Source organism: Eschrichtius robustus, chromosome 11 (assembly GCF_028021215.1).
Source record: "Eschrichtius robustus isolate mEscRob2 chromosome 11, mEscRob2.pri, whole genome shotgun sequence".
NCBI classification, from domain to species: Eukaryota; Metazoa; Chordata; class Mammalia; order Artiodactyla; family Eschrichtiidae; genus Eschrichtius; species Eschrichtius robustus.
In genome coordinates this window covers 63,943,612-63,954,912 of record NC_090834.1, presented here as the reverse complement: position 1 = coordinate 63,954,912, position 11,301 = coordinate 63,943,612, and the positions used below count along the sequence as shown (strand labels likewise).

Below are 11,301 nucleotides of genomic sequence, written 5' to 3'. Positions count from 1 at the left end.
ACTCAGCTACATCCTGCCCCTGGGTTTCTCTGCTCCACTGAATGAAACACCTGAGAGAGACTGCTCAGCTATTCTGAAGCATAAGTGAACCTGGAAGTATGAAGAAATTAACACTCTTTGGGTCAACCCCTGAACTGGGTTCCTGGTGGAAGCCAGTGGATAAATAGTCCCTTCTTCCATATCCTGAGTGAACAATTCTGAGGGTACATCTACATGGTTCTTCATATGGAATTGGACACAGTTAATAGTTGATCACAGCATTACCCATCTTGGCACTGTATCTTTGGCTCAGATTTCCCTGCTTTTATGTTTCACTCTTCATCCTGTTCTTCTTCCCTGGTATAATTTCACCATATAAACCATCTGCATGGAATCTAGAGTCTGCCTTTTAAAGAGATCTAGCTAATTCATCTCCTCATTCAATCTTTGCTCAAATTAATTTCCCAATGAGGTCTACTTTGATCTCTTTATTAAACATTTCACACCACACCCCCCCCAAATCCATATTCTCATCATCCTGTCTTTAAATATATACATATAACATTGAGTACCTTTAAATGTAATATATAATTTAATCACTATCTCCTTTTATTATCCTTCTCCATATTTTAGAAATTTCTTTAACTCAGAGATCAATCTGTATTGTTCATTGATATATCCTTAACCTATTCAGTAAAAGTATTTAAAATCTCTAGTAAATTTACTAAATATATTTACTGAATGTTGTATGAACATAAAATTGAACACAGTGAAGAGGGACCTTCAAGATGGTGGAAGAGTAAGACGTGGAGATCACCTTCCTCCCCACAAATACATCAGAAATACATCTACATGTGGAACAACTCCTACAGAACACCTACTGAATGCTGGCAGTAGACCTCAGACTTCCCAAAAGGCAAGAAACTCCCCACGTACCTGGGTAGGGCAAAAGAAAAAAAGGAAAAACAGAGACAAAAGAATAGGGACGGGACCTGTCCCTCTGGGAGGGAGCTGTGAAGGAGGAAACGTTTCCAACACTAGGAAGCCCCTTCACTGGGGGAGAAGGGATGTGGGTGGGGGAAGCTTTGGAGCCACGGAGGAGAGCGCAGCAATAGGGGTGCACAGGGCAAAGCAGAGAGATTCCCGCACAGAGGATCAGTGCCAACCAGCACTCACCAGCCCGAGAGGCTTGTCTGCTCACCTGCTGGGACCAGTGGGTGCTGGGAGCTGAGGCTCAGGCTTCAGTCGGATCCCAGGGAGAGGCCTGGGGTTGGTACGTGAACACAGACTGAAGGGGGCTAGTGCAGCACAGCTTGCCAGGAGGGAGTCCAGGAAAAAGTCTGGACCTGCCTAAGAGTCAAGAGACCATCGTTTTGGGGTGTACGAGGAGAGGGGATTCAGAGCACCGCCTAAACGAGCTCCAGAGATGGGCATGAGCCGTGGCTATCAGTGCAGACACCAGAGACAGGCATGAAACACTAAGGCTGCTGCTGCAGCCACCAAGAAGCCTCTGTGCAAGCACAGATTACTATCCAGACCTCCCCTCCTGGGAGTCTGTGCAGCCCCTCACTGCCAGGGTCCCGTGATCCAGGGACAACTTCCCTGGGAGAACACATGGCACGCCTCAGGCTGTTGCAACATCACTCCGGCCTCTGCCACCACAGGATCGCCCCGCATTCCGTGCCCCTCCCTGCCCCTGGCTACAGTGACACAGAGCCCCCTAATCAGCTGCTCCTTTAACCCCATCCTGTCAGGGCGGGGAACAGACGCCCTCAGGTGACCTACAAGCAGAGGCAGGACCAAATCCAAAGCTGAACCTCAGGAGTTGTGCGAACAAAGAAGAGAAAGGGAAATCTTTCCCAGCAGCCTCAGGAGCAATGGATTAAATCTCTACAGTCACCTTGATGTACCCTGCACCTCTGGAATACCTGAATAGACAACGAATCATTCCAAAATTAAGGCGGGAGACTTTGGGAACAACTATAGACATGGGGTTTGCTTTCTGCATCTAATTTGTTTCTGGTTTTATGTTTATTTTAGTTTAGTATTTAGAGCTTATTATCTTTGGTAGATTTGTTTATTGATTTGGTTGCTTGCTTCCTTTTTTTTTTACATATAGGTATATATATATTTTTGCTTTTTCTCTTTTTGTGAGTGTGTATGTGGATGCTTCTTTGTGTGATTTTGTCTGTATAGCTTTGCCTTTACCATTTGTCCTAGGTTTCTGTATGTCCTTTTTTTTTGCAGGGGGGATAGTCCATAGGACTTGTTCTCATTGGTGGAGTTGTTTTTGGATTGGTTGTTCTTTCTTTTTTCTATTATTTTTTAATTTTTTAAATTTTTAATATTTTATAATAATTTTTTTCTTTCTATCTTTCTTTTATTTTTTCTTCCTTTTCTTCTGAACCAAGTGGCTGACAGGGTCTTGGTGCTCTGGCTGGGTGTCAGGCCTGAGCCTCTGAGATGGGAGACCCAGATTCAGGACACTGGTCCACGAGAGACCCCCTGGCCCAACGTAACATCAAATGGTGAAAGCTCTCCCAGAGATCTCGATCTCAATGCTAAGACCCAGCTCCAGTCAACGACCAGCAAGCTTCAGTGCTGGACACCTTATGCCAAACAACTAGCAAGACAGGAACACAACCCCACCCATTAGCAGAGAGGCTGCCTAAAATCATAATAAGGTCACAGACGCCACAAAACACACCACTGGATGTGGTCCTGCCCACCAGAAAGACAAGATCCAGCCTCATCCACCAGAACGCAGGCACCAGTCCCCTCCACCAGGAAGCCTACACAACCCACTGAACCAACCTTACCCACTTGGGACAGATGCCAAAAACAACAGGAACTACAAACCTGCAGCCAGCGAAAAGGAGACCCCAGACACAGTAAGTTAAGCAAAATGAAAAGACAGAGAAATATGCAGCAGATGAAGGAGCAAGGTAAAATCCCACCAGACCAAACAAATGAAGAGGAAGTAGGCAGCCTACCTGAAAAAGAATTCAGAGTAATGATAGTAAAGATGATCCAAAATCTTGGAAACAGAGTGGAGAAAATACAATAAACGTTTAACAAGGACCTAGAAGAACTAAAAAGCAAACAAACAGTGATGAACAACACAGTAAATGAAATTAAAAATTCTCTAGAAAGAATCAATAGCAGAATAATTGAGGCAGAAAAACGGATAAGTGACCTGGAAGATAAAATAGTGGAAATAACTACCGCAGAGCAGAATAAAGAAAAAAGAATGAAAAGAATTGAGAACAGTCTCAGAGACCTCTGGGACAAAATTAAACACACCAACATTCGAATTATAGGGGTCCCAGAAGAAGAAGAGAAAAAAAAAAGGGACTGAGAAAATATTTGAAGAGATTATAGTTGAAAGCTTCCCTAATATGGGAAAGGAAATAGTCAAACAAGTCCAGCAAACACAGAGAGTACCATACAGGATAAATCCAAGGAGAAACACACCAAGACACGTATTAATCAAACTATCAAAAATTAAATACAAAGGAAAAATTTTAAAAGCAGCAAGGGAAAAGCAACAAATAACATACAAGGGAATCCCCATAAGGTCAACAGGTAATCTGTCAGCAGAAACTCTGCAAGCCAGAAGGGTGTGGCAACACGTATTTAAAGTGATGAAAGGGGAAAACCTACAACCAAGATTACCCTACCCAGCAAGGATCTCATTCAGATTTGACAGAGAACTTAAAACCTTCACAGACAAGCAAAAGCTAAGAGATTTCCGCACCACCAAACCAGGTTTACAACGAATGCTAAAGGAACTTCTCTAGGCAGGAAACACAAGAGAAGGAAAAGACCGATAATCACAAACGCAAAACAATTAAGAAAATGGTAATAGGAACATACACATCAATAACTACCTTAGATGTAAATGGATTAAATGCTCCAACTAAAAGACATAGACTGCCTGAATGGATACAAAAACAAAAACCATACATATACTGTCTACCAGAGACCCATTTCAGACCTAGGGACACATACAGACTGAAAGTGAGGGGATGGAAAAAGATATTCCATGCAAATGGAAATCAAAAGAAAGCTGGCATAGCAATTCTCATATCAGACAAAATAGACTTTAAAATAAACACTATTACAAGAGAAAAAGAAGGACACTACATAATGATCAAAGGATCAATCCAAGAAGAAGATGTAACATTTGTAAATATTTATGCACCCAACATAGGAGCACCTCAATACATAAGGCAAATACTAACAGCCATAAAAGGGGAAATGGACAGTAACACAATCATAGTAAGGGACTTTAAAAGCATACTTTCACGAATGGACAGATCATCCAAAATTAAAATAAATAAGGAAACACAAGCTTTAAATGATACATTAAACAAGATGGATTTAATTGATATTTATAGGACAATCCATCTAAAAACAACAGAATACACTTTCTTCTCAAGTGCTCATAGAACATTCTCCAGGACAGATCATATCTTGGGTCACAAATCAAGCCTTGGCAAATTTTCAAAAATTGAAATTGTATCAAGTATCTTTTCCGATCACAATGCTATGAGACTAGGTATCAATTACAGGAAATAATCTGTAAAAAATACAAACACATGGAGGCTAAACAATACACTACTGAATAACCAAGAGATCACTGAAGAAATCAAAGGGGAAATCAAAAAATACCTATAGACAAAAGACAATGAAAACACAATGATCCAAAACCTATGGGATGCAGCAAAAGCAGTTCTAAGAGGGAAGTATATAACAATACAATCCTACCTCAAGAAACAAGAAACATCTCAAATAAACAACCTAACCTTACACCTAAAGCAATTAGAGAAAGAAGAAGAAAAAAAAAGACAAAGTTAGCAGAAGGAAAGAAATCATAAAGATCAGATCAGAAATAAATGAAAAAGAAATGAAGGAAATGATAGCAAAGATCAATAAAACTAAAAGCCCGTTCTTTGAGAGGATAACCAAATTGATAAACCATTAGCCAGACTCATCAAGAAAAAAAGGGAGAAGACTCAAATCAATAGAATTAAAAATGAAAAAGGAGAAGTAACAACTGACAGGGCAGAAATTAAAAGGATCATGAGAGATTACTACAAGCAACTATATGCCAATAAAATTGATATCCTGGAAGAAATGGATAAATTCTTAGAAAAGCACAACCTTACGAGACTGAACCAGGAAGAAATAGAAAATATAAACAGACCAATCAAAAGCACTGAAATTGAAACTGTGATTAAAAATCTTCCAACAAACAAAAGCCCTGGACCAGAGGGCTTCACAGGCGAATTCTAGCAAACATTCAGAGAAGAGTTAATACCTATCCTTCTCAAACTCTTCCAAAATATAGCAGAGGGAGGAACACTCCCAAACTCATTCTATGAGGCCACCATCACACTGGTGCCAAAACCAGACAAAGAAGTCACAAAGAAAGAAAACTACAGGCCAAAATCACTGATGAACATAAGTGTAAAAATCCTCAACAAAATACTAGCAAACAGAATCCAACAGCACATTAAAAGGATCATACACCATGATCAAGTGGGGTTTATCCCAGGAATGCAAGGATTCTTCAGTATACACAAATAAATCAATGTGGTACACCATATTAACAAACTGAAGAATAAAAACCATATGATCATCTCAATAGATGCAGAAAAAGCTTTCTACAAAATTCAACACCCATTTGTGATAAAAACTCTCCAGAAAGTAGGCATAGAGGGAACTTATCTCAGCATAATAAAGGCTATATATGACAAACCCACAGCCAGCATCGTTCTCAATGGTGAAGAACTGAAACCATTTCCACTAAGATCAGGAACAAGACAAGGTTGCCCACTCTCACCATTACTATTCAACATAGTTTTGGAAGTTTTAGCCACAGCAATCAGAGAAGAAAAAGAAATAAAAGGAATCCAAATAGGAAAAGAAGAAGTAAAGCTTTCACTGTTTGCAGATGACATGATACTATATAGAGAGAACCTTAAAGACGCTACCAGAAAACTATTAGAGCTAATCAATGAATTTGGTAAAGTAGCAGGATACAAAATTAATGCACAGAAATTTCTTGCATTCCTATACACTAATGATGAAAAATCTGAAAAAGAAATTAGGGAAACACTCCCATTTACCACTGCAACAAAAAGAATAAAATACCTAGAAATAAACCTACCTAAGGGGACAAAAGACCTGTATGCAGAAAACTATAAGACAGTGATGAAAGAAATTAAAGATGATACAAACAGATGGAGAGATATACCATGTTCTTGGATTAGAAGAATCAACATTGTGAAAATGACTCTACTACCCAAAGCAATCTACAGATTCAATGCAATCCCTACCAAACTACCAATGGCATTTTTCACAGAACTAGAACAAAAAAATTCACAATTTGTATGGAAACACAAAAGACCCCGAATAGCCAAAGCAATCTTGAGAACGAAAAATGGAGCTGGAGGAATCAGGCTCCCAGACTTCAGACTATACTACAAAGCTACAGTAATCAAGACAGTATGGTACTGGCACAAAAACAAATACAGATCAATGGAACAGGATAGAAAGCCCAGAGATAAACCTATGCACATATGGTCACCTTATCTTTGATAAAGGAGGCAAGGATATACAATGGAGAAAAGACAGTCTCTTCAATAAGTGGTGCTGGGAAAACTGGACAGCTACATGTAAAAGAATGAAATTAGAACACTCCCTAACACTATACACAAAAATAAACTCAAAATGGATTAAAGACCTAAATGTAAGGCCAGACACTATCAAACTCTTAGAGGAAAACATAGGCAGAACACTCCATGACATAAATCACAGCAAGATTCTTTTTGACCCACCTCCTAGAGAAATGGAAATAAAAACAAAAATATACAAATGGGACCAAATGAAATTTAAAAGCTTTTACACAGCAAAGGAAACTGTAAACAAGACAAAAAGGCAACCCTCAGAATGGGAGAAAATATTTGCATATGAAGTAACTGACAAAGGTTTTATCTCCAAAATATACAAGCAGTTCATGCAGCTCAATATTAAAAAACAAACAACCCAATCCAAAAATGGGCAGAAGACCTAAATAGACATTTCTCCAAAGAAGATATACAGGTTGCCAACAAACACATGAAAGGATGCTCAACATCACTAATAATTAGAGAAATGCAAATCAAAACTACAATTCGGTATCACCTCACAACAGTTAGAATGGGCATCATCAGAAAATCTACAGACAACAAATGCTGGAGAGCGTGTGGAGAAAAGGGAACCCTCTTGCACTGTTGGTGGGAATGTAAATTGATACAGCCACTATGGAGAACAGTATGGAGCTTCCTTAAAAAACTAAAAATAAAATTACCATATGATCCAGCAATCCCACTACTGGGCATATACCCAGAGAAAACCATAATTCAAAAAGACACATGCACCCCAATGTTCATTGCAGCTCTATTTACAATAGCCAGGACATGGAAGCAACGTAAGTGACCATCAACAGATGAATGGATAAAGAAGATGTGGCACATATATACAATGGAATATAACTCAGCCATAAAAAAACGAAATTGAGTTATTTGTAGTGAGGTGGATGGACCTAGAGTCTGTCATACAGAGTGAAGTAAGTCAGAAAGAGAAAAACAAATACCGTATGCTAACATATATATACATATATATATGAAATCTTTAAAAAAAAAAAAAAGGGTTCTGATGAACCCAGGGGCAGGACAGGAATAAAGACACAGATGTAGAGAATGGACTTAAAGACATGGGGAGGGGAAAAGGTAAGCTGGGACGAAGTGAGAGAGTGGCATGAACATATATACACTACCAAATGTAAAATAGATAGCTAGTGGGAAGCAGCCGCATGGCACAGGTACATCAGCTCGGTGCTTTGTGTCCACCCAGAGGGGTGGGATAGGGAAGGTGTGAGGGAGACACAAGAGGGATGAGAAATGGGGATAAATGTATATGTATAGCTGATTCACTTTGTTATATAGCAAAAACTAACACACAATTGTAAAGCAATTATACTCCAATAAAGATGTTTTTTAAAAAAATTGAACAGAGTTCAAGCTTAATACCTGAACAAATTGGACATTTAGAGGAAGGTCAGAAGTAGGAAACTAAAAAGAGAAGTCAGAGAGGTGAGGAATGGATATATTATGGGAGCTAAAAAAGTATTTTAAGAGGACAGTGGTCAATTCATATAAAATCTGCTATAAAGTAGAGATAAATGAAGGCAGGTAAGTGCCCATGGTACCATCATATGGAGGTCATTTCTGGCCTCAGTGAGAGCAATTTCAGTGCAATTTGCAATATATCAATTTCAAATGAGATTTGAGGCAGTTGGCTGAATACAGAAGTACTTCTTGATATTTTGATGTGAAGAGGAGCAGAAATTTGGAGGAGGATATAATATCATGGAAGGAAGGATTATGTAGGTATTAATCAACAAAGACTTTTTTAAAACATCAGAAAATTTTTGACCCAACTCCTAGAGAAATGGAAATAAAAACACAAATAAACAAATGGGACATAATGAAACTTAAAATCTTTTGCACAGCAAACGAAACCATAAACAAGACCAAAAAACAACCTTCAGAATGGGAGAAACTATTTGCTAATGAAGCAACTGACAAAGGATTAATCTCCAAGATTTACAAGCAGCTCATGCAGCTCAATAACAAAAAAACAAACAACCCAATCCAAAAATGGGCAGAAGACCTAAATAGACATTTCTCCAAAGAAGATATACAGATTGCCAACAGACACATGAAAGAATGCTCAACATCATTAATCATTAGAGAAATGCAAATCAAAACTACAATGGGATATCATCTCACACCAGTCAGAATGGCCATCATCAAAAAATCTAGAAACAATAAATGCTGGAGAGGGTGTGGAGAAAAGGGAACACTCTTGCACTGTTGGTGGGAATGTAAATTGATACAGCCACTATGGAGAACAGTATGGAGGTTCCTTAAAAAACTAAAAATAGAACTACCATACGACCCAGCAACCCCACTACTGGGCATACACCCTGAGAAAACCGTAATTCAAAAAGAGTCATGTACCAAAATGTTCATTGCAGCTCTATTTCCAATAGCCAGGACATGGAAGCAACCTAAGTGTCCATCATCGGATGAATGGATAAAGAAGATGTGGCACATATATACAATGGAATATTACTCGGCCATAAAAAGAAACGAAATGGAGTTATTTGTAGTGAGGTGGATGGAGTTAGAGTCTGTCATACAGAGTGAAGTAAGTCAGAAAGAGAAAAACAAATACAGTATGCTAACACATATATATGGAATCTAAGGGGGAAAAAAAAAAAGGTCATGAAGAACCTAGTGGCGAGACGGGAATAAAGACACAGACCTGCTAGAGAATGGACTTGAGGATATGGGGAGGGGGAGGGGTAAGATGTGACAGGGTGAGAGAGTGTCATGGACATATATACACTACCAAATGTAAAATAGATAGCTAGTGGGAAGCAGCTGCATAGCACAGGGAGATCAGCTCGGTGCTTTGTGACCACCTAGAGGGGTGGGATAGGGAGGGTGGGAGGGAGGGAGATGCAATAGGGAAGAGATATGGGAACATATGTATATGTATAACTGATTCACTTTGTTATAAAGCAGAAACTAACACACCATTGTAAAGTAATTATACTCCAATAAAGATGTTTAAACATTAAAAAAAATAAAAATAAAATGTGTAAATTTGTGGAAAAAAAAAAGAAAAAAGCTGATTTTATTTAAAGACTAGGACCAGGTGGTGCAGTGGTTGAGAATCTGCCTGCCAATGCAGGGGACACGGGTTCGAGCCCTGGTCTGGGAAGATCCCACATGCTGCGGAGCAACTAGGCCCGTGAGCCACAACTACTGAGCCTGTGCGTCTGTAGCCTGTGCTCCGCAACAAGAGAGGCCGCGATAGTGAGAGGTCCACACACAGCGATGAAGAGCGGCCCCCGCTCGCCGCAACTAGAGAAAGCCCTAGTACAGAAACAAAGACCCAACACAGCCAAAAATAAATTAATTAATTAAAAAAAAAAAAAAAAGACTAGGACCAGGATCAAGAATTAATCCTCCAAGGTGGGATGTCATAGCTTGACCTCTCTAATCCTATATGTCCTGAATACTCTCCCAAGGTGAAGGAGCCTAAGAAAATCAACAAGAAGAATTTCCAGGAGCCAATATTACCTCAACCCATCCAAGCTCCTTCCTGTTGGTAGGAATTCCAGGTTTGGAGCACTCGCATATCTGGATCTCCATTCCCTTCTGCTTTGCCTATACTCTGGTCCTGCTGGGAAACTGTACACTTTTTTTTATTATCCTGGTTAATGTAGCCCTTCATGAAGCCATGTACCTCTTCCTGGCCATGTTGGCAACCATTGATCTGGTCCTTTCTTCTTCAGCACTGCCTAAAATGCTTGCCATATTCTGGTTCAGGGACTGAGAGATCAACTTCTATGCCTGCCTGGTCCAGATGTTCTTTCTCCACTCCTTCACTGTCATAGAGTCGGCAGTGCTGCTGGCCATGGCCTTTGACCACTAAGTGGCCATCTGCAAGCCACTGCACTACACCTTACTAGACCACTTATCACCAAGATTGGCATGGCTGCTGTGACTCAGGCTGTGACACTAATGACTCTACTCCCCTTTCTGCTCAGACGCTTCCACCACTGCTGATGTCCAGTGATTGCCCACTACTACTGTGAGCACATGACTGTGGTAAGGCTGGCCTGTGGGGACACTCACTTCAACAATATCTATGGCATTGCTGTGGCCATGTTCATAGTGGTATTGGACCTGCTCTTTATTATCCTGTCTTATGTCTTCATCCTTCGGGCAGTTCTATAGCTTGCCTCTCAGAAGGCCTCGTTACAAGGTTTTTGGGACATACATGTCCCATATAGGTGCCATTTTAGCCTTTTACACACTTGTGGTCATCTCCTCAGTGATGCACCGTGTGGCTTGCTGGGCTGCCCCACCTGTGCACATATTCCTTGCCAATTTCTATCTGCTCTTCACACCCATGGTCAATCCCATCATCTATGAGGTCAAGACCAAGCAGATTCGTGAACGAGTCTTAGGATTATTCCTGAGAAAAGATGTGTAAATGGACAATGAGGGACAGGTGGAGAAAGAGTGGGACATGTTGAATGCTGGAGTGGGGATGGTGATATAATAAGTAGAGGGCTGCCAGAGTCTCCCTGTTTAGGCCCTTCCTGGTAAAATGAAAAAACTAAATAATGTCCCAAAATTCTCAAGGGTCTCCAGTCTGATTAGGACTCAAGGGTCTGAGTCCTTGGACTCAAAC

General features: G+C 40.1%; 1 pseudogene; it reads left to right on the top strand.

Annotated features, from left to right (window-relative positions):
- Positions 1-2,145: 2,145 nt before the first annotated feature.
- Positions 2,146-11,100, top strand: LOC137772032 (olfactory receptor 52K1-like; annotated as a pseudogene).
- Positions 11,101-11,301: the final 201 nt, after the last annotated feature.